Below are 24,717 nucleotides of genomic sequence, written 5' to 3'. Positions count from 1 at the left end.
TTTTACTAAATGTTGTAGCTATTGATACAGGCTCTAAGTTGAAATGGTTAAAGTGGGTGTCAAAATAAAGCAGTCGTGGTGCTGAGATGCTTTGAATTTGTGTTAGTGACCATCCTAATGTTTTTGTTGTTCTCTTGTTTTGTTATACTTCATGTCCGTTTGATGGACTTCAAAATGACATAGTCGCTCTCCGTGGTGTCAAAGCATGTAAGCCCCGCTGTTGCGGGCATGTGTATGTTGTAAAATTATGTTATTATGGATTTATTATTTAAGTTTAAAGGGCCCGGTCATTTGCCCCGCCCCCGGCCCAACTCTGATTTGTTCCGCCACTGGAAGGAGCTCTATCAAGCAACAAAAAAGCTAAGTTTCACCAAATGCATCCACACATCAAGAACACACAGGGTGCACTTCTCACCACCAAGGAAGACCAGCTAAAGAGGTGGACAGAACACTTTAGAGCACTGCTTAATAGACAACCCCCCAACAGACAGCAGAGATCCCAGCAGCCACAAACATGTTGGAGATAAACTACAATCCCCCCACCAAAACAGAAACCAAAAAGGCCATTATGGCCCTGAGAGGAGGCAAGGCAGAGGGGCGGGCCAGATACCAGTCGAGGCACTTAAGGCAAACATCGAAAATTTCACCAACATCCTTTGCCAGCTTATCCAAACTATCTGGGAAGAAGAAAATGTTCCATCAGTCTGGAGAAATGGCATCATTGTTAAGATCCCCAAGAAAGGAAACCTGAGGGAGTGCAAAAACTACAGAGGAATAACGCTGCTTTCAACACCAGGGAAGGTGCTCAATCACATCCTACTTGAGAGGCTCCAAAAGGCAGTGGATGGGAAACTGAGGGAAAACCAGGCTGGTTTCAGGAACAATAGATCATGTGCAGACCAAATAGTTACACTCAGGATCATCATTGAACAATCTATTGAATGGAACTCTGCTGTCTATGTCAATTTCATAAATTTAAAAAAAGCCTTTGACAGTGTGGATCGGGAGATGTTATGGAAGCTGTTGGCACACTATGGCATCCCCAAAAAAATAATCACCATCATCAAGAGCGCTTACCAAGGGATGCATTGCCGTGTCCTCTATGAAGGCTGCCTATCAGAGGCCTTCAAAGTCCTGACTGGGGTGAGGCAAGGTTGCCTGCTCTCACCCTTTCTCTTTCTCCTCTGTTTAGACTGGATCATGACACAAGTCACCAGCAATAACCAAACCGGCATTCAGTGGGGCCTGACTGAGCTGCTTGAAGATCTGGATTTTGTAGATGACTTAGCACTCCTAGCACACACACTGTTACGGCTGGTGCCTCATGGCCTCTCAGCCTGCCCTTCCTCCTCTCTCCTAACACACCTGGCTCACATCAGTAATCAGATAGGAGAGGGAGGAGGAGCTGTATGAAGGGCTGAGAGGACCAGAAAGAGGGAGGCACACCAACTGACCAGCATCAGACATGTGGGGAGAGTTCTTCTGCTCCCCACTGGACATCTTTGTAAGTTTGTTGTTCCATTACATCACAATGCAAAGCATTGATCGGTAGTGGTGGATGGTCATTAGCAAAACGTGTAGCCTGCCCTGGCACACGATGCTCAGCCATCTCTGTGGGTGCTCGGGCCCCAAAACACCCACAGAATCAGCGCCTATGGTTAAAGCCCATTTTTATTCAGCTAAGAAAACTGGACAAATTAAACTAATCTAATCATTTCTCACAACTCCCTGGCTTTACTATAATGCACCACTTTTCCAATGACATTAAGTCTAAAAAGCAGTTTATGAACTTTTACCTCCAAACCCAATATCGATCCAGTTTATTAATGTCTTTATGGTCTTTTACCAAAGTATCAACCTAAGTCATATGCTCCACCAAACTCTGTCATACTAGTAGTTGTGTTAGTCCGCAAAAGAGAAAGCTAAGAAGAGATTCACATTTTAGGATCTTTCCCAAGATTGTGCATATCAGACAGGCCGACTCATTTTTTGTTATAAATCCACACTATTGCGTTAAACACAGTTTGAGATGTTGGCTCGTATTGTTTTTTTTGCTTTAAAGGGGACATACCATGGTTTTAAATCCTTCCTTTTTAGATATAAATCATACAGTTGTGGTCAATATAAAGCGGAACTGCACTGCTTGGGTCTGAATTCCTCATTATTATAGCTCCACAGGCCCCTTTTCTACCCTTTTCTGATGTGCTTCTGAGAGCAACTTGTTTTGGTGTGGTCTCTTTAAATGCAAATGAGACACTTCATACCCCGCCCCCTCTTCAGGTGAAACTCAGTTCAACTCCACCCTGCTCGGCCATTTTTGTAGTTTGATAGAAGAGATACGGCTATGTAGCGGCGCATAAACTTTTTATTCAGAGGTTATTTACACAATGTCAACAACGGAAGACTTGTCCATCCAGCTTTACATGTTTGAGCCAGAGTTAGACCCGGCGGAGCGAGATGAAAATGAAGATGATGAACCTGCAGAACCCTAATAAGTGAGCTAACACAAGCACCGAGCTAACGCTAGCGCCAAGCTAACGTCACAAAATGCATTTTCAAAGACAAAAACGGCAAAATGAAATGACTAATGAAAACTTTAGACTTAAATTAAATCACGTAGGCCTTATCATCAAGGATCTAAAACGAGCACACAGCGCTAACATTATGAAGACGGTGCAACTGCTAATGCTAACAAAACAATGACAGGGACGTCTTATCATCACACTTTTTAGCGTTATTTACAGCTTACCGAAGTGCTCTGTTTGTCGTCTCTAAAGATAGAAGGAATTGAACCCTCAATCAGACAAAGTCTTTCGGCAAATCCTTCTTTATACTGGCGGAGGTTGCTGAAGCAGTCATCCTTGAAGTGCTTCGCGCACACAAAAATGACCTTACCTACAGATGTGGGTACATTTCCGTGAAAAATAAAACTCAACCAGGCACTTCGAAAAGGTTCTGATGCTGGGAGACGGTGTAATGAAGCGTGTGGGTTACTACATCCAACAACCAAACATTTTGACTTATCCTCTCGTAACTTCGTCATCCTTGAGCTTGGACTACAAAATAAAAGCGAGAAATAAAAATGGCGGATTGCTCGAAATGTTGGACCTGGAGTTGATGTACTAATTTGGCAGTTCCGCTGCAAATACTGTGATGTAATAGTTCAAAAAACGTAATAGAGAATAGAAAAATCGAAACAGATTGAAAAATATGAGCAAAACAGAATATAAAGATAACTATGGAGCACCTGAAGAGACTAATTTGATTTTTTCTGTACTTCTAAGCACTCTAAATATCCAACAAAATGCATTTAAGGGCTAAAAAAGTGGATTTAGCATGATGTGTCCCCTTTAACACATTTTTACATGACAGTTTTTAATCTTTTACAGGAGTAAAACTTTTATTTCATGAATTTCATGAAAAACCTTTTGCGTCTTACCAATACACGTAGAAAGTTGAGCTGAGGATCATTAGGAGTATGAGTTCTTACAGGACCATTACTCCACTGAACAGAAAAGATGTTTCTTCTACTTTGGCAGTTTTTTGCTAAAGAGGATTCTGCATCAATAAATACTCTTTTGATCGTACAGACTCCAAAAGGCGTATCCACTAGTGCCAAGGGCTGGCATAACATAGCAAACCCAAGGTTACCTTTAATTTAAAGCCCTACCACAAATACGGTTTCTGTTCCAATAAGTTGCAGTGACCATAATTACTTACTGTTAGGGGAGCTAAAATGGACAAGGTGGGGCCTAGAATTATTTATAAGAGATCTTTTAAAACTTTTAATCAAGATGATTTTTGGGAGGATGTGAGAAATATAAGCTGGTCTAATGTATTTAAATGTTAATGATGCACTAAATGAATTTATCAATAGTATAGTAGACAAACATGCATGTCTAAATGTCTAAACATCATGGTTAGATAAAGATATAAAGCAAATTATGAAACAAAAAAATCAAGCTAAAGAAACAACAATTTTAACAGGGAATGAAGAAGACTGGAATGTGTATCATAATCTATGCAACCATGTCACAAAACTCAATAGGACAAAAAAGAAATTGTATTATGAGAAAGTAGTTGAACATAGTAAGAAAGATCATAAAAAAAGGTGGAATACAATCAATGATTTAACTGGTAGATGATACATTTTTAACTAATCCGGCAGATATAGCAAATTATTTTAATAATTATTTTTTAAATAAAGTGAATATACTAAGGGAGAAAATGTCAACAACTTGTAATACATCTAACTTATCCATAAAGAATGAAATTATGAAGGAGAAAAAACTGAGTGAAGTTGAAAAAATGATAAGGAATATTAAAAACAAACCACCGAGTGTTGATGAAATGGCAGTTGATTTTGTGGCGCCAGCCGTTTGTCACATAATAAATCTAAGCTTAACTACAGGTGTTTGTCCACAAGACTGGAAAAAAGCCAAAATTATTCCTCTACTAAAAAACAAGAAGAAACCCTTTTCTGGTCAAAATAGTCATCCAATCTAGTTTACTCACAGCATTTGGTAAAGTCATGGAAATATTGTGTATGCACAAGTGAAAAGTTATTTTAGCAACAATGAACTGTTCATTCCTAATCAGCACGCTTATAGATAGGGGCATTCAACTGCAACAGCTCTGACCACAATGACTGATGACTGGCTGACAGACATTGAAGAAAAGAGGTTAGTGGGCAGCTTAATGCTAGATTTCTCTGCCGCTTTCGATATAAATGACCATAAAATACTCATTAAGAAATTGAGTGTTTTTGGATTTGATGATTCTGCTACTACATGGTTTAATAGCTAATTAACAGGGAGAACCCAGACCGTTTTCTTCAATGGTTGTTATTCCAACATCGGAAGTTTGGCATGCAGAGTACCACAGGGTAGTTGTCTTGGTCCTTTATTATATAATATCTTTACTAATGATCTACCACTAGCTCTTACAAAAGCCAAAATGGTCATGTATGCAGACCACTCGACAGTATACTGCAGCTGCTACTACAGAAGAGCTGAATACTGTCCTGCAGTCAGAGTTAAATGCTGTTGCTGAATGGATCAATAAAAACAAACTAGTTTTAAATATATCAAAGACACACTGTATGATAATGGGTTCGAACCATTCTATCAATCTGAATCCTTTATTACATCTTCAAATTCTGGGAATAACAATAGATAATAAATTATCGTGGTCAAAACATATACAGGGTATGTGTACCAAAATGGGAAGAGTGATCACTATGATTAAGAGATATGCACACCTTTGGACAAGCAAAGCCATAAAAGTGATTGTACAAGCTCTAATATTATCCAACATTGACTATTGCCCCACTGTATGGTTCAATACCACCGCTGACAATACCGGGGGGGAGGGGGGTAGTTTGCTCTTTAAAGAGAAAATGAAATAATTCAATTTCACAGTGTTCTTTTATTTGAAAAACACATATAAAGTAAAGAACAAATTCCACAGTACCCGTGCAAATGGTAAATGGTGGTAGTAGAATAAATAAAATAAATAACATAAAATTAAACAAAAAAGGCATACATTGCATAAATTATCCATCAATCTATGCAATGTATGCTTGAAATAAAAATAATCAACAAAAGGAAAATTAAACATAGCCTATACAACAACGGCTATAACCATAACAGAAACACTTCCCTACACATGGTTGGATTTGATTTTCTCCCGATTTCCTCACTGACATTGTCCGGGCGGACCATCCTTCACTGAGCGTCGTTTCTGGCCGGACAATAATAACGATTACACCTCTTCTTATGCGGTGTAATCGTTATTATTATTACAACAATATTATTATTACAATAATATAATTACACCTCATAAGAAGAGGAAGAAGAGTCTTCTTCCTCTTCTTATGCGGTGTAATCGTTATTATTATTACAACAATATTATTATTACAATAATATAATTACACCTCATAAGAAGAGGAAGAAGAGTCTTCTTCCTCTTCTTATGCGGTGTAATCGTTATTATTGTCCGGCTGGAAACGACGCTCAGTGAAGGATGGTCCGCCCGGACAATGTCGGGCAGAAATCAGGAGAAAATCGAGAGGGTTGGCAAGTATGTATTAAACACAAAAAACACTTTACATTTTAAGTGTTTATATATATGTATTGTCATTTCTAAGTTACATGTAAGTGTGATTTAAACAAGAATAGCTAAATAAATAAATCTATATATATAAAAGCTCACTGGTAAGTGCTGCTATTTGAGCTATTTTTAGAACAGGCCAGCGGGCGACTCATCTGGTCCTTACGGGCGACCTGGTGCCCGCGGGCACCGCGTTGGTGACCCCTGCACTAGGCCATATTTTTTTATTACTTGTACATTACATGATAATATAAGTATTTTCTGTAATTGTATATTTTGTATTTTTCTACGGACCCCAGGAAGAAAAGCAGCAGCTTTCGCTGTGGCTCATGAGGATCCTAATAAATAAACTATAAACCATTTCATTCATTGTTATTATGAGTGACAGAGACTAGACTAGATGAAGACAAGCTTGGAAGTCAAAACCAAGACCATTTAACCATGTTTTGTTTTATAGTGACTGACCATAGAGGATCTTTTGTTAAGTTTGGAAAATAAAAAATATCAAACAGACACATAAGCGTGCACTCTCACTAATCGGGCACTTCGAGAACTGCTGAGATTATCATTAAAATGAGTGTAATAGTGTTTTGACTTTTCAAGGTTTTTTTTTTAAACAACGGATATGTGCTGTCCTAGATTATTCTAACAGCTGCTGCCTGCTTTTCTGTTTTTATAAAATTATCCTCCCTTGCTACGTCTAAAGGTAATTGATTTCTAGACAGTATATTATTTACCATGCAACACCTGGGGTCCATCTGGTATTTCATATGCTGCTTCTGCACCTGCAGTGAGTAATATATACATCCAGCTCTAAGGGAGAATCAGAATCAATTTGCTTTGCATTTTAAGAGAGCTAAGCTGAAATGATTAACTGACCTCTGATCTGATGTGTAAGGATTGGCAGTGTTTCTAGAGAACCTATAGACCTGGTGCTGAAACAAGATCTGATGTGTTTGATATGTGGAAAGCCTGAATGTCCCTGACTCAACAAGATTACTAGAAACTCATCACAGTCACGCGTCTCCTCCAAACACGCACACCACAGATTTATGGCATCCTCAATGCAGGGATATGTAAATCCAGCTCACGTGTGCACTCAGGGAGGGGCTGCATGCACAAACAAATAGGAGCTTATTGGACTGAAGGAGAGACAAAACTAAATACTGAATATTTTGGAGCTGCTGGGTTTGTTATGTAAGTGCCTCTGGGATCTAATCATACCCCTGCACCAGTGATTGCAAAGCACTGTCTGCACTGATTGGGAAACTGCAGTTCCACTCAAAACAGAGGAAAATGTGCATGTTGTACACAAGCACAGACCCCAACATGACCTCAAGAGACTGCATTAAATAATCTGATCCTATTCCAGAATAATTTCCTCCGCTATTTCTACTCTAATCTCATTTCTCTCCACACTGCACAATCTGACCTGATTGCTAACTGAGCCAAAGGAAGTAAACATTGATAACTTCGTCACAAAAAATTCCAAAATGTCATATATCTGATGTGAACCACTCTTTTAGCGGCTGTTGAACCTTGAGTGGCGCTCTCTCCTAAAGCTGAGTTTATTAAGCAGGAAGGGAGCCACTGCAATGGATGGGAATGAGCACGACACACCATGCTGCATCGTAGTTTCCAATTCCAGTGTGTTTGGCTGTATTTGGGCTTCACAATCGTAGCAATCACTGTTGACAGGCCTTGTTAAAAAAGGATTGCAGGGGCTCAGAGAATCCATTTTGACTCGTGTCCCGTATGTCAGTTATGACTGACAGGCACTGTGGTAGCATTATGACTGTACACCTCCTCTAGCACAACACACAAGCACAGCTGAATCCTCACAAACACACTGTCTCATCTTAGAAGGTTTATCTTTATCATTAAATCAAATTACTTTATTTCAATCAGAATCAGAATCAGAATCTTTTATTGACCAGGTACAGTTTAGAACAATACGAGGAATTTGACTAGGTAGTTGCAGTGAAAGGAGACACATTAACACACCGGAGCAGCCTTTTGCGGCGCCCACATATTTAGGTGAAGAAGGGATCAACAACAGGAGGAGAGGAGGGGTGAGGGGAAAAAAAACTGCCAGTTTGAAACTGATTTCCTTAAACAGAGAAAACAGTGTGAAACCAGGAAAAAAACCGCCTCTGCAAACATAAATGTAAGCATGACACAGTCAAACAACTCGAGACAAGGCATGTGGGAAGGGTTGGGTGGGAGGTTGGCTGGGGGAGGGGGTCAGGTGGGAAGAACAGCAGGATTCCAGCTATTTGGGGACATGGGCGTGCTGCCAATGGGCGCTGCAACCACGCCTCCATGCAGCTGCGGATGGGAGGTGGGGAAAGATGGCCAACGAGGCATTTGAATTTGAAGACCTGTAGCTGCGTTACTGACAACCAGATGACGTGTGGAAAAGTTCAGCATCAACAGTTCCAGGTGGGAATGTAGGGAAGGAGCGGGGGGAGGGAGTGGGGGTAAGAGCCGCCGTCTGCAGAAACTTCCTGGTGATAAGAGATGAGACAACCTTGGCTTTAGCCTTGGCTGGCTGGGGAGCTGAAAGGGAGATAAGCAATGTGATTTGATACAGGCTATGTTAATTTCCAATAGCCTTCTGTCCTGGGTCTCTCTGCTGTAATCCAATGAATGGCCACTTCCAAGCCAGGTCTACAACTTCTCCGAGTTGTTATCCATAACGCGTAGACGATCCAAAAGCTTGCTTTTGATATCGATCAACACATGAGTCTGAGTGTTCAGAGCCCTGCTACATCCTTCAGAAATCACTGGCAGCTTTTCCAAAACAGTCGCCAGCGTAGTACGGACTTTTCGATAGATTAGGAAGCCACCAGCTCCGATCAGCAGCATGCCTACTATCATTATTCCAATCATGTAGATGTCCTCCACGTCTTCCACGGAAAGGATGGACAGACACACAACTCGCCACTTGTTGGCAATCTATTCCCTACAATTATAACCTCTGCTAAGGAGGTAATAACTTCTCCATCTGTATTTGTCTGTTAGCAAGTACTTAGTGGATTTTGACATTTTAACAAAAGATAGACCTTACGCAAGTGTTTCTTAAATGGGGGTACGTGTACCCATAGGGGTACGCGATGGCACTACAGGGGGTACCTGAGAGAGAGAGTGAAAAATTAACAAATAAAGTGTCAGTTTTGGTCTCACCCCAGGTGTGAGATGACCAGAAATTATAAAAATGGAAGCCACTAAATCAGTGTTTTTCAACCTTGGGGTCAAGACCCCATGTAGGGTCGCCTGAAATGTATTAAATTAATATGACACACAATTTTAAACAACTGTATTTCTAAACTTTCACTTTGTGAAATATAAATCTAGTTCAACTAAAATGCAGTTAAAAAAAACAAAAACAAACAAACAATCAAATATCTGAGCTCAAACATGATCAAAAATTAACTCTAGAAAAACATGTCTTTGGGGTCATCAGAAAATTTTTGATATCAAAATGGGGTCACTCACAATCTAAAAAAGTTTAGGAACCACTGCAGTAAATATTGTTTCTTTCCACTTATTTAACAAATAAGATTCTTTAGAATGTGTGTTATCACTCATTCATTCCATCATTATGCTCTATAGTTGTTTTTATATCGTTTGCTAGGCAAAATGTTGTAGTCAGACAAAGGGGGGACTAGATGGATTCAGAAATAAGAAAAAGGGGGTACTTGAGCCAAAAAAGTTTGAGAACAACTGCCTTAAGCCAATGGAGGGGATCAGGATCAATATACTGATTCTGAATCAGTTTGAAGAAACAAAAAATCACTGGCAAAATATCAAAAATTCATATCTTGGTTTGTAATTCATCAATTTTTGGGAAATCTCACTCAGTTATGTTGGGTTGGTTTACCCCAGCAAGGTTTGCAATACACCAGTGGTTCCCAAGCCTTTCCCAGTTTCCCAATCTCGTACCCCAAAGACATTTAACCTAAAGCCATGTCCCCCAAATTCTGCACATTTATAAACCAGGGCCGGGAAAACTAGCATGTTAGCGATTTGCATTAATTTTTTCATATTAACGTATTGAAATTAATTGACGCATCGATTAATTTGACCACCACTCGTTCCCTAGGCACAGTACAATGATAAACTCTATACAGAACAGAGGAAGTAATGTGCCATAGACACCCAGTGAGTCGTTTTCTCACAGAAGAAGAAGACACGCTTCCATTTCCTGTAACTAATGCTGCTACAGCCTGAGCTAGCATTGGAAAACTCAAAACACACACTTAACACATCCTTAATGTACCAATCTACGAGCGACGCATCCAGGTTCAGCGGCGTCAGGCAGGCTTCAGCCATCCAAACTATGTTGAACCGCTACAATTCAGAATCAAAACTTGAGATGGATGAATGGTAGCTGAAGAGAAAGGACTCCTACGGTAAACTAGCACCTGTTGTTTGCAAAAATCTGTCTTCTCCTGCCACCACTGTGCCCTGTGACAGACTGTTGTCCCTCTCAGGACATGTGATTGAGAAAAGGAGGGCTTCTCTCTCCTGTGCTAATGTAGAGAAACTGCTGTGTCTCAGCAGTGGCTCCATGTGAAAAAGGAATAGGTTTGGTTAAATTAGCTGACAGAACAAATAAGCTAACTGCAGATTTTGTGCAACATTTGAAAGCTGCTAAACTAATGCACAAATCAAATTCACCTCGTAGAGGTCTAAAGTACAGGACTAACAGGTTTTAAAATTTTTAAGAACCCCAGAAGACAGGTGGTTATTTTGTTTGCTTGATTCCAGTGTTTGTATGAATTTACTGTTAGGAACCATTGGAACCAATGAATTTTTGTTACTGATGTTCTCCTGCTGCTGTGAAAAATGACTGTACATTGTTTACATTACATGGTTGCATTTCAAACAAAGTTTTAAATAAGCTAATTGTGCCAGCTTTACAAATGAGGTTCTGATTTTCTGTTCATCGTTTACATTATAGAATAGTACAATGTTGCACAAACAATGTTTTAAATCACAAGAAAAGTATGTTATAAGCTTTGTCTTTTAAAGACATATTAAGCTATTTTTTGTTACACCTCAGAGTTGTGCACTTTCAATGCACATATTTGGTTAAAATAAACCTTTTTTGCGTGTTTATTAGAAGCTGACAATGCAAAAAACTGCAATTAATTGCTGGCATTTTTTGATTGCAATTAATAATTTTTTTCAGATTTGCGATTAATCAGGTTTTTTTTTTTTTTATCAATTCCCAGTCCTATTATAAACATAATAATGTAATATCATATACAATGTAGCCCTACAGTTTAAATGTGTCACTGAATTTTATCTATCCTATTGAGGAATAACATATAATGATAAAAGACTAATAATTTGTAAGCACACAATAAAACATCTTATTCAGAATGATCAGATTTATTTAATTAATTATTAACCTACTGTCATTATCAGTAAGAATCAATCTCTTTTTTTATAATATAAATAATCTACCAAACATTTGTTGATTGAACATATAGCATTAAAAGAACATTTTCATCATCCTGAAATTGTGAAATACAACTTGTTCTATATTTTGTTTTCATGTTTGTCAAAGCTGAAAATTCACTTTCACACAACAACAACATGGTGGCAAAGGGCATCAAAGTCTTGATAGCATGTTTGGCTAGTGCAAAGTAATGTTGCTTTTGTCATATTTTCGCTTTTTTAATAAGATTGTTTCTCTGTCACCACAAGAGAATAATCTTCCATAGGCCAATGTGTAATTTGTGGCAATGCATGGAGGCTCCTGATTGATGGTTTATTTATATTCTAGTTTCCAATGTATGTACCCCTATGACAATTTGATTACCCCAAGGGGTACCCGTCCCGTACCCCACTTTGGGAACTGAGGCAACCATAGGCACCCTACTCTGAATGGTGTTCTTTGGTATTCGAGAAGAAAAGTTAGTATCGGATTCTTTCAGTCATGAAGAAGTCAGTGGATTAGATTAAACTACATTGAATTAGATTGAGATGTGAGATACTGAATTTGGAGGACAGGTCAACTCTGCAATCTGTAATGCCATGATAGGATGGATGGATGGATTGATGGATGGATGAATGGATAGAGGGATGGATGGCTTTGCTGGCCTGGGATCACTACATTAGGTCCGCAAATTAAGGCGGGCATACACTATATTTTTGGCCCATTTTCAGCAAATCGTGTGTCGCGCATCGTGTAGTATACATGGTGTACTATACATGGTTTCACGAAAAGCGATCAACACCTCACGACCAGCTCCTGATCAGCGATTGTATGGTTGCAAGAAAATCAAACATCTGTGAAATCCTGGCCGCTCCTGGTAAGGGTATCTGACAGTTGAAGCAGTGCCACGGAGCGGCTTATGTCAAACTCTCACACTGTGCATGCGCAAACTAGGGATGTCCCGATACAACTTTTTCACTTCCAATATGATACCGATATTGCAGCCTTTCGTATCGGCCGATACCGATATTGATCCGATACGATATCCGCACGAATCATACATACTTTTATTACTTATTTTGTAGTGTGGAATGTTAGAAAAGGCTTGATCAAGTGATGTTACTCACAGAAGAACAGTAGGTTACTTTGTTGGAGTGTGAACCAGAGTCACCTATGGAGAGAAGTGTTGGAGCGGAAATTTTTATTGGAAAGCTTTTATCGGTGATTTTAGATGCAGTCCGATAAAATCCTATATTCGTTTTTTTTAGCTGATTAATTCGATATCAATACCAGATCGGGACACCTCTAGCGCAAACACCGTAGGACTGCTGTAGAATTAACGGACTGTACTGCCCACGTCTGCCCAGCCAGTCCCTTGTCCATCACATCGCAGCATTTTCTTTTTTGAAGCTCTTTTTGCTAAGATTCGCAAGTGTCTATCCACTTCCGGGTTCTTCTTCTTCTTCTGTTTTAATGGCAACGCTTCAGAGCTTTTCTTCTAACGTGTACGTTCCATTTCCGTAAAAAAGACCCCTACATGTCTTGTATGAACGCACTGGCAGTCAGGTTGCGTCAAAGTGTCGGTCCATACAGTGTGAGAACATGAATCGTGAGCTGCGAACATTCAGACTCTGCAATTGAGTGGCACAATTTGAGCTGGAGCTGAGTACAAAGATTAAAAAAATCGCAAAGTGTATGCCTGCCTTTAGGACATGTTCTGAATGAGTTGTTTTACTATCCCAGTCCATCCCTCATTGTACTGGCTCAAACTCTTCTCTTAATGCTGGGACAGTGTCAGCAAACAAACTCTTTCTGTGGCCAATGGAGGTGACTGCAGCACTTTACAGCCTGACAGAACGGGCACCTTGGGAATCTGGTGCACACACACACACACACACACGCATGCACACGCACGTGCACACGCCGTGTACAGTAAAGCATTTAGAAGAAAACCAATGAAGAAGAGACACTGCCTCCTGAACAATAAGGAAATGAAGAAAATACCATAAATGCTCTGAATGAACATATGGAGGACTCTTCATCTGGGCGAGGGTGTTTCTCTAAACAAAGCCCCCTGGAACGATGAGTCATTAGTGGGGAGGCTGATATTACACTGAGTGGAAAATGCTAGTACAATCAATGTGAATGGTGCCAGTTGTGAATGGTTTTGTCAATGGCATTCAATGTGTAAACATACTGGGGATTTAGTGGCTTTTGAAAACTTTTTTTAAGCTCTTTGTTACCTAAACATAACATGTTATTAGCTTCTTTTGGGTGTTAAATTCTTGAGCCTGGTGTAATTTATTCTTTAAGCACCACGGCCTCTTTGAGTGTTGTTGGAGATGGAAACCATGTCCATCAGTTGATGTACCCATCTCCAGATAGCTACCGCTAGTTTTAAATTCCAAGAACAACAATATTTAAGAGTTGTGACTTGGCATACAATATGTTGTCTACTTATCCCATGGGCCAACAACCTGCGGCTCTTTATAGTTCTCTACAGCGGCTCCCATTGCTGATGTGTTGCTGTAATTAATAATTCCCTCATGTTGCCATGCCCTGCAAATCATCCAATCACCACAACTTTCCTGTACTTCTTACCAATCACTGTGTTCCTGAAATCATCAAGTACGTCATCAAGCTCATTTGTTGACATGCAACACAATAAGTCGTGTTTACAGAGGAATCCCAACATTAGAAGTAGAGAAATCAGTTGTTGCCACATGTCAAAGACTGATGTACGTCAGCAAGAAAAGTTATCTTACATGAATGAATACAAGATCTTTGGCAGGTCCTGCATTAGTCACTATAAAGCCCGCCCCCTCGACGACAAAGAGAACAGAGCCAGACTGCAACACAACTTATGCACCTAAAACAAATAAATTAATTACATATTGCTACTTGTCTAATATTGTGTTCAAGAAGTGTCTTTTTCCTTCTTTTTTTTAAATAAAAAAGTACAGGGAGAGCCAGTTAGTACTTCTGCCTCCCTGTAGGGGGCAGTGTTTTCAGTTGCTTTGCTGTTGTAATAAATCTTCAAAAACATATAGCTGTGTTTATAAGTCTAATATTATTATAATATCTAATATATAAAACAAAATCAAAAATCAGTTGTAATTTAACAATTAAATACAGAATTGAAGATAATTGTGTGAGGGGTTAACATGTCTACCTCACAGCAAGAAGGTCCAGGGTTAAAGCCCTGTAGACACGGGTTCTTTCCATGTTCTCTCCATGGTTGTGTAGGTTTTTCTCCAGCTACTCTTGCTTCTTCCCAAAATGAACATGACTGTTAGGTTGATTGGAGTCTATATTGCCTGTAGGGGTAAGTCTGAACCTGTCTGTGTGGATGTTGCCCTGCGATGGACTAGAACCATGTCCAGGGGTGAACCACCACCTATTGCCTGATGACAGCTGGGATTGGCACCAGCAGACTCCCACTACCATGAGATTCAGCGAGTGGGTTGGAAAATGATTGTTTGGATGGATGGAAGATTCTTGTTTGTTTTCATTTAGTTAGTACACCCATCTAGAAAGAGAATTCAGCTGCTTTAATCCCTAAGGGCACAGGTCTTAATGAAACCCACAGCCATCTTATAACAAAGAGAGCTGTTTCGTTACTTTATCAGTCCTTCAGTGAAAACATTGATGCTCAATAATAAACAAAAAATGGCAGTATATCAATATCTTTGCTAGAAATGCTAGTTGAATAGTTTGGCACAACTCATGATCTCTTATGCAGGGGTTCACTGCATGACTTGGCAGTGGCTAAAGCTCAAATTTTGAAAATAGAGTATTTCTATCCATCCATTCTCTGACCTGCTTGTTCCTTTTTTCAGGGTCGCAGGGGTCTGCTGGTGCCAATCTCCAGCTCTCATGGGGCGTTAGGTGGGGGTAAACCCTGTAAAGGGCACTAGTCCATTGCAGGACAATTTAAATACTTCAATCAACCAAACAGTCATGTTTTTGGAATGTGGGAGGAATCCGGTGGACCCGGAGAAAATCCACGCAAGCAGGGGGAGAACATGCAAACCCTACACAGAGGATCCAAGCGTCCACCCCAGAGCTTGAACCCTGGATCTTCTTGCTGGGAGGCGGAGATGCTAACCCAGGGGTCGGCAACCTTTCTGAAACTGTGAGCTACTTGTGAGGTACTGTATGGTCTGAAGGGCTACCAGATAGAAAAGCACTTGAAATACTACATGTTCACGGTCTCACTTTAATTAGAGGGTAAGATAATAAGGAAGGCTAGCAGTTAATTAAAAAGGTAGGGAATGTTTCAGTTTAAACATTGTAATTGCAATGCAATTGTTTCATTTTCATTACATTTCATAAAAAATTATAATCTTCCTATTTTACGAGCTTTTAACAAACAACTTTTAACTGATTATATAACATTTGTAAAATGTAACAATTATATCATATTTTACGAAACTCCACTTTGTGCTTTTAAAAATACATTTTATAATTCACATTATATATAACATACAACAACCTATAAACCAAAATTACAGCACTTAAACACATTGGTCCAATGTTTTAGTGAAAATAAACATTTAAAGATGGTAATTCAGGGCTCGAGACTGCGACCAAAATGGTCGCATATGCGAGTATATTTTCAATGTGTGCGAGTGAAAATTTGATCTGGTCGTATAGAATGTACACGCTGATCAGAATCAGAATGGAGGGACCAGAACTGATGGACTATGATGCCAGGCCAGATGTTCAGCTGTGGTTCTCCCAGAGCAGAGGTCTGCAACCTGCGGTTCTGGGGCCTAATGTGGCCCTTTGACTCTTTTGCAATGGCTCCCTATAGCTTAAAAAAAAAAAAAAACTATTGAAATAAGGAGTTAATTTCTACAAATGATATTAATGATTAATGACAAATAAAATCAAGATAAAACAATTTGTTAACCTAAAATAAATCACATTGTGCAATGACTCAGCACCTTCCTACTTCACCTCCTGCAACATCTACAGACCATCAACTTTCCTGCACCTGTGGCTAAGTTTTAAATCCCTAATAAGATACTAAACCAACAAAAACACTATTCTGGAAGAAAATAGAGATTTTAATTGTGTGGGAACAGATTCATTTAACCACCGATGTGCTGGTTAAATATGCATGTTTTATGTGTGGCAAGAAATGAGCAATTAGAATGTGTTGACCACATGATCATCTGATATCAAATTCAAGATACTTTTTGTAGCCTTTCAAATAGATTTACTAAAAAAAAATCTTCTTTATATAACATTGTGTTCATGTAAACTGAGATGTGTTAGAATTTGAAGATTGTTTTATTTCTTAATGTCAATTTATTTTATTTTAAACTGTTTTTAAGATTCCATTTACATGATCAGTATAAATCAAATCAAATTAAATCAAACATAATTCTATTTAATTTTACCTGTATACAATTTAATACACTGTATTGTCTTCATTGAGAAGGTATTTTTTTGGCTCCAGGAGGACTTTAATCCAGGTGAGATGAGGTTAAATGGTTCCTTGTAGAGTAATGGCTGCAGACCCCTGACCAGAGGAAGAGGGTTAGGAGACCCCACTATAAGAGCTGGACCCTCTGAATTGAATTCCATGGGGTGAAGCAATGCAGATGCTAAGTTGGTTATGCTACTGTTAAGTTAATTCAAGTATAGCCTTTCTGCAAAATAAAAAACCGAATACATGTAACCTGTTGGTATGCTTTGCTGTTATTTAAAAAAATTTAAATTTGTTACTTTTAAATTTATATAAAATAAATGACCTGTTATTTCAGCCACTGCTTGTTGTAGAAAAACTTAATATTGCCACTAAAACCTGAATACATTTTGCAAATATCTCAAGTCATTGTCAATCTTTACTTTGTACAAAACTACGTTATGCCAGTTTAGTCAACTATTCATTAGCATGCATGGCTATGCTGTACATCCCCCCATTCAAAAAAGGGTGCGACCACTGGAAAAGTTAGTGTAGAGCCCTGTAATTTAATACTAAAACTTTATCACTTGCAGCAGTATTTCACTCTTTAAGTACTATTCTACATCTGTCATATGTATTTATCTTTGTGAGTTTAAATCCTGGAAAGTAAATAAGATTTTAGATGGAGCCCATTGGTGACGAGAGCTCCTGAGGGCCCCTCACATGGTCCATGCAGGCTACCTGGTGCGTGTGGGCACAGTGTTGGTGACCCCTGGACTAAGCCACTCCCCAAAATAATGCATTTGTTTTCGATATAACCTAAAACATAACAACTTGCCAACATTGTTCTTCAGCCAATTAGTTAACATTTCGACAATAAATAACCTATATTGTTATTGTACATGTGCACCATATTGAATTATTCAGTATAGGTTATTGACTTAGCAGAAGATAATGTAGCTAATTATACTAACAGTATGGAAGTAAAGGCTGACCAACAACATATACAGTAGTAGGTGGATATAATCGTCATATCAATAGTGGATACTTTTCCTGCAGCTCTTTTATCTAGTTTTGAGATATTATTTATTTATTTATTTTTCAAGTCTTTTTACACAATTATTATTTGCTTTTATATGTCAATTAGTAGTTTTATATTTTTAAACTAATATTGTAGGTGAAAAAAAGAAAAGAAGTAGGCGTATAATAATAATAATAATAATAATAATAATAATAATAATAATAATAATAATAATAATAATAATAATAATAATAATAATCTAGGATTGGTAAACATGTTTAAATCTAATCCAACAGCACAACCTGCTCAAAAACGTTAGTTTCCATTGACAGCATTAAATGGCAGTGGGTATGCAGTCCATCCATCCGCTGGATGTAAACATCATGGGCTCAGCAGGGACGTGAAGGTAACCCCCGCATGTGCACGACTCACGTCAGCAGGACCGTGTTACATAACAGCTGCTCCAACTTTAATCATTCCATGTCGATCCGTGCGCGGAGCACATGACTGCGCAGGCCGTGCACGGAATATGCAGGTGTGAACGCACACTCCTGGATTACTCTGGGAATTCCCTACGTCATTTTCTCTTCATGCACCTTTCACAAGTAGCGTGCACGAATCCAATAATCGATCAATATGTGCCCAACACATTAAACACCAGCCCCGACAGTCCGCGCTGCGGCGGTTTAATCACACATTCAGTTGTTCTGAGCATCATCATCATCATCAACATCATCATCATCATCAGCATCATCATCATCACCACCATCATTCACATTATATGAGTAAAGGAGATGGCGCACAGGATGACTGGGCTTACCTTTGGCGCAGAGGCGCGGGATAAGAAAGCAGAACCTGCTGTGGTCGCACGGCTCCGCGATCCCTGCAGTCCAAATGAGGCGAGACGGGCGGGGCGCCGCGGTGCCCCCTCCCTTCTAGGTCCCGGGAAGCTTGGGGCTCAGAGTCACGTATCGGGGCGGTATTCCTGCGGCTCTGCAGAGGCACCTCAGACCAGCCAGACGTGCGTGTGTGTGTGTGTGTGTGTGTGTGTGTGTGTGTGTGTGTGTGTGTGTGTGTGTGTGTGTGTGTGTGTGTGTGTGTGTGTGTGTGTGTGTGTGTGTGTGCGTGTGTGTGTGTGTCAGATTAGCAGGAATCCATCCTCAATCTCCCTCTGCATCAAAGTGCGTTGCAGCAGAACCAAAGTCCTCCCCGACACATGCTTCCAATCTGTCCCAGTGTGTCTCAGTGTGTCCCAGTGTGTCTCAGTGTGTCCCAGTGTGTCCCAGTGTGTCTCAGTGTGTCTCAGTGTGTCCTAGTGTGTCTCAGTGTGTCCCAGTGTGTCCCAGTGTGTCTCAGTGTGTCTCAGTGTGTCCCAGTGTGTCTCAGTGTGGCTGAGCGGAGGATGAGGATGGCGTCACAGAGAGATCTCCATTCAAAGAGAAGAGCAGGAGTTGTACACTACTCACTGCTGGGTGAGGTAGGATCATACCATGCTGGGCGATGACTCAACACACACACACACACGCACACACACGCACGCACACAGTCCAATGCATCTCAAAAATGCATTTAACGTTTAAACTTTGTTTAGTGATTCTATGGTGTTGTATTTGTTAACATACCCAACAATTTGCTCTGAACTGTGTGTATTGTTTTGCCAATGTTTATGTTGTATTGAAATATTGTAGTGTTTTTGTTTACAGCCATTCATATGTGAGTGTTGATATTTACAGCTGCTCCTCTCGTTAATAAAAGTCACCTCCCATTCAGTCATTTGACTGTGTGAGAGGCAGAAATGCAAGACAGGCTCCAGGTGTGTTTATTGATGCTGTGCTGGAACACTCAGGGTGCATCAACGCAGGCAAATACTAGAGTGGTTAAAATGCTCTAGGATTTGTTTGCTCGGATAGTCTGACTCATTTGGGTGGTGTGAACACGCAAACAAAGTCTAGAGCGGATCAAACAGGAAAATTGTAGAGCAGATGTTTTTGCCGGTCTCGGAGCATTTCCAGTCGAAGCCTAGAGCGATTAGTAGCGCTGCGAACATAACTGCGCTTGGAGGAAGTGTCACAATGACATAGAGCGCGTAGTATTGTGGGTGATCAGGAGAGCCAGCGATGGTGTAAAACAGGACTTTAAAACCACCAAAATCAAAGCAACTGCTGTTCCATTGTTGGATGATGTGAAAGAAGTTTCTGTGCACTCTTTATTGCTCGCTTTGACCCATTATTGAGAGCCTCTTCTTCTGGTTTCTGTTTTGCTGCCTTGAGAAGTCTCTACTCCAGTTACGATGGATAAGAAGTTGTTCTCTGAACGCAAACCAAACCAAACCAAACTAAGCGATTAATGTATCACGTCCTACATCCATTCGGACCAGTGTAAAAGCACCCTTAAACTGCACGCCAGAACTATGAGCTCAAACTCTGCTAACAGGTTATGGGCCCAGAGTAAATAAGTTTACCAGAGGGGGGAACGTCCTAACAGAGCGTGTTCTAAGAGCGTGAGTGTGCACTACTAAGTTAACAGTATGAGCCGAAGACTGGAGCCGACTGGCCATTGGTCACGTTTAGTCTTTGACAGAGATGAAAATATTTACGTTGCTGCCTGCACACAGGCAGCAACGAGACTGACTGATAATGTGATTTGGGCAGAGGCTGGTGAAACACTCAGTAATGGGCTGTTGGTGGCAATGATTTTGAAGGGATCTCCAGAGACATTTAAGCCTTTTGCTGTTCAGATCACGCAAAGGGGAGCCACAATTACCTTCTCTGATTCTAAAATTAAACTACGTAGCTAAGAGGCTATGGAGAAGATCAGCGCAGCTACATCTGATGACAATGAGACGAAGGTGGGGTGGCAACATGGAGTAAGACAAGCTACAACAAGGCCGAATAATTGAGGCGCTGGGAATGACATTGTATGTTTTAAATGTGGCCAGAAATGACACAGAGCCAGACCATGTCAGCACAGGCTATGGGGCAAATACTGCAAAAACAACACACACCAAGATTTGACTTACAGACGGAAACAACAGAGAGACAACGTGCAAACTTTTTCCAAGGAGATGCCGCACAGAGTGTACACATTCCGGAAAGATGTTGAGGCTCAATATGGGTGAGGGGTGAAGATGAAAAGTCTGATGGTGGACACTGGAGCAACTTCACATGTGGACATAGCAAGTTTTAAAGTTTGACGACAGCTTCCAGGCTAAGAGTGTGGGGAGCTGGCAGATAGCAAAAGGTGCGAGGGAGTCGCTGAGTGAAGAGAAGACGCTTGGCAGACACTTGAGGGCGACGCCACATAACAACCCTGAAGCAGGAACTGTACATCCCGTCCTATCCACAGGACATGTTTTTTGTTCAAGCAGTGATCTTTAAACAAGGGGAAGACATCCTACAACACTAAATGTCCTATTCACGAGTACAACAGACTGTATTACCAACAGACAGTAAATATTGAATGTGACGATTCAAAAACTACCAAATGTTGTTGACGGTATGAAAATCAAAGGGAAAATAGATAAAGAAAATCTACAATGTGAAGTGCGTAAACAAGCTAAATTTATTCCAACAAGAAACAAAAATTGAGGCGTAAGAGAAACAAGCTCTGATGAACTACGGCCGAGCCCGCGGAATGTCTCTGTGTCGAACAGCACGTACCACGTTCCCGAGAATTTAGTGAAATGACTCGGTTCCACCGAGTAAAACAAACGAAATTGTGCAACGTAAAATTGTAATGTACGTTGAATTGCCTTTTAGACAATATGTATCACCCGACTATGTTCCGATAAATTTAGAAATTACCGGAAAAGGGGGGTCTTTGAGAGGCTTTTGACATCGTAGAATATCCATGTCAAATTACAGCCCAATTCAATGAGCATTAATGTAGGAGTAGTCATTTGAAAAATGGGCCCTCCGAGGGCCCCCCGTGGCACATATGGAGTAATGGGCCCCACTCATATATTGGTATGTGTCAATGATTTGGTACCACCAACTGTTGCAATATTTGACTCACAAATAAATGAGAAAACAAGTTTAATGGAAATTGCCTATAAAAGGGGGGTGGGCCACTGGGCCCCTTTGGGCCCCTAATCGAGTTGTGTGAGGCATAATCGTAATCTACATTGAATTATCTGTGAAACGATATATCACACGACTATGTTGCCATTAATGTTCTATCTTCCCGTTAATTTTGGAAATTAACGGAAATGGGGTGTGGGCCCATTTAAAAAAAAGGGTTTTGAGCGTCCCATCATATTCATTCATAGAGTATTCGTACCAAACTACATTCCAATCTAACGAGAACTAACAAAGGAGTAGTCATTTGAAATGTGACGTGCGGGGTAATGGGCCCCATTTATATATTGGTTTGTGTCAATGATTCGTTACCACCAACCGTCGTAATATTTAGCTTGCAAATAAATGAGAAATCGAGTTTCTTTTTTTTCTTCTTTTGGGCCCCTTGGGAGAAGTGATTTTAACTTGTGTACACAACAACAACAAGAAGAACAACAACAATAAAGTGAGTGACATTTTGAGTCTGGTAGCCCGGCCTAAAAATAGCTTTAGCTCTAGTACACACTGATCTAGTGAAACCAATAGATCCTTAGTTCACGCTGTGCTTTCCTAAATGCTATCTATCTATCTATCTATCTATCTATCTACAGTATCTATCATCTATATTCTGAACTTAACTCAATGCTCTTTTGATTGTCATACAATGAGTCTATAGCTTGGAGAGCAGGTAAAGCACTCAGTAGTCTATAAACCACACGCTCAATAATATGATGCATTTTAATCGTTCTACCAGCCCAACAAATAATGCTTCTTAATAAAATACATTTGAAGCATAGATAATGCATCATTAGCAATGTAATACACTCTATGTAGCAGTGACACTGTACAGTAAAATGATTTTGACAAATTTGAGGTTAATTATAGAGATCAAGCAGAGCAGTGTTTGCACTAATATTCATCTACACATAGGGTTTCTTTTAGTTTTAGTGAAGGCTAAAGCATATTTCACTGTAGTTTGAATCTTATTTATTGATTTATAGTCTGCATTCTTCTCATCAGATGACACAATGAAGTAAATCAATGTTTAGGAAATAGATACAGTTTTACTTTAGCAGATAAAGACCTCTGTGTGTCTGTGACCATCACTGGCTTTTCTGATTTTTAAAAATGAACCTAATTTGAACTTTAATTCACTATCACTAACACGACCCAGAGAAAGTAGTGCTACGTCATGGTGAAGAGATGAGGAGCAGTAGATAGAAATTAGACAGGGTGGGATTACATAAATCAGAATCAGAATCAACTTTATTGGCCAGGGGTGTATGAATACACACGAGGAATTTCTTTTGGTGACCTGTGATCTCTCAGGTAGTATAACATTAAATAATAACAATCAACTAGAATAAAGAAAAAGAAATAAAATAAAGAAAAATAAAAAGAAAAAAGAAGTATAAACATAAATATAAGAGTAGTTAGACTAATATGTGCAAACTAAATAAAAATAACAAGATAATAATAATAGTAATAATAATAATAATAATAATAATAATGAATAAAATAAGAATACAATAATAATAATAATAAGATAATAGTGCAGTAGTGCATTGATGAGTAGTGCAAATAGGTGAACATTTAAATGAAAAAATTATGTCCATGAACTTTCACAGTGACAGGTTGTTCCAGGGTTGATATGCTTAGTTCTAGGTTATTTCACAGTAACAGAAACAGGTCTGACACTCTTTGACTGTATAGTGTTGATCAGAGTGACAGCCTGAGGGAAGAAACTGTTTTTATGGCGGGAAGTTTTGGCGTACAGTGATCTGTAGCGTCTGCCGGAGGGGAGGAGTTTAAACAGATTGTGTGCAGGGTGTGAGGGGTCTGCAGTGATGCTACCTGCCCGTTTCCTGACCCTGGACAGGTATAAGTCTTGGATGGAGGGCAGATCAACACCAATGATCTTTTCTGCAGTCCTGACTATCCTTTGTAGTCTGTGTCTGTCTAGTTTGGTTGTAGATCCAAACCAGACAGTGATGGAGGTGCACAGAACAGACTGAATGATGGAGGTGTAGAACATTATCAGCAGCTCCTGGGGCAGGTTGAACTTCCTCAGCTGACACAGGAAGTACATCCTCTGCTGTGCCTTTTTCCTGGTTGTGTCTATGTGGGAGGACCACTTCAGGTCCTGTGAGATTGTGGATCCCAGGAACCTGAAGGAGTCCACGGTAGCCACTTTGCTATTCAGAATGGTAAGGGGGGTGAGTGGGGGGGGATTTCTCCTGAAGTCCACTGTCATCTCCACAGTCTTGAGTGGGTTCAGTTCCAGGTGGTTCTGACTGCACCAGAGAGCCAGCTGTTCCACCTCCCGTCTGAAGGCAGACTCGTCCCCATCCCTGATGAGACCGATGATGGTGGTGCCGTCAGCAAACTTCAGGAGTTTCACAGAGGGGTCCCCTGAGGTGCAGTCATTGGTGTAGAGGGAGAATAGCAGTGGGGAGAGAACACACCCCTGAGGGGCGCCAGTGCTGAGTGACCGGGTGCTGGATGTGATGCTTCCCAGCCTTACTTGCTGCTTCCTGTCAGTCAGGAAGTTGGTGATCCACTGACAGGTGGAGGCCGGCACTGTGAGCTGGGTGAGTTTCTGGTGAAGGATGTCCGGGATGATGGTGTTGAACGCAGAGCTGAAATCCACAAACAGGATCCTAGC

The 24,717-nt window shown here is 40.1% G+C and overlaps 1 protein-coding gene across 2 annotated transcripts in view; it reads right to left on the bottom strand.

The window, feature by feature from the left end:
* hecw2a (HECT, C2 and WW domain containing E3 ubiquitin protein ligase 2a) overlaps positions 1–19,414 on the bottom strand; it is an 84,201-nt gene extending 64,787 nt beyond the window's left edge. For both annotated transcript variants that reach the window (XM_028435878.1, XM_028435876.1), the window contains exon 1: positions 18,818–19,414. The gene's annotated coding sequence lies outside the window, so the exon portion shown is untranslated. The remainder of the gene's footprint in view (positions 1–18,817) is intronic.
* Positions 19,415–24,717: the final 5,303 nt, after the last annotated feature.

Source organism: Gouania willdenowi, chromosome 21, assembly GCF_900634775.1.
Source record: "Gouania willdenowi chromosome 21, fGouWil2.1, whole genome shotgun sequence".
In the NCBI taxonomy this organism is placed as follows: domain Eukaryota; kingdom Metazoa; phylum Chordata; class Actinopteri; order Blenniiformes; family Gobiesocidae; genus Gouania; species Gouania willdenowi.
The sequence above is the reverse complement of the archived record's forward strand: the minus strand, read 5'-3'. Positions and strand labels throughout refer to the sequence as shown.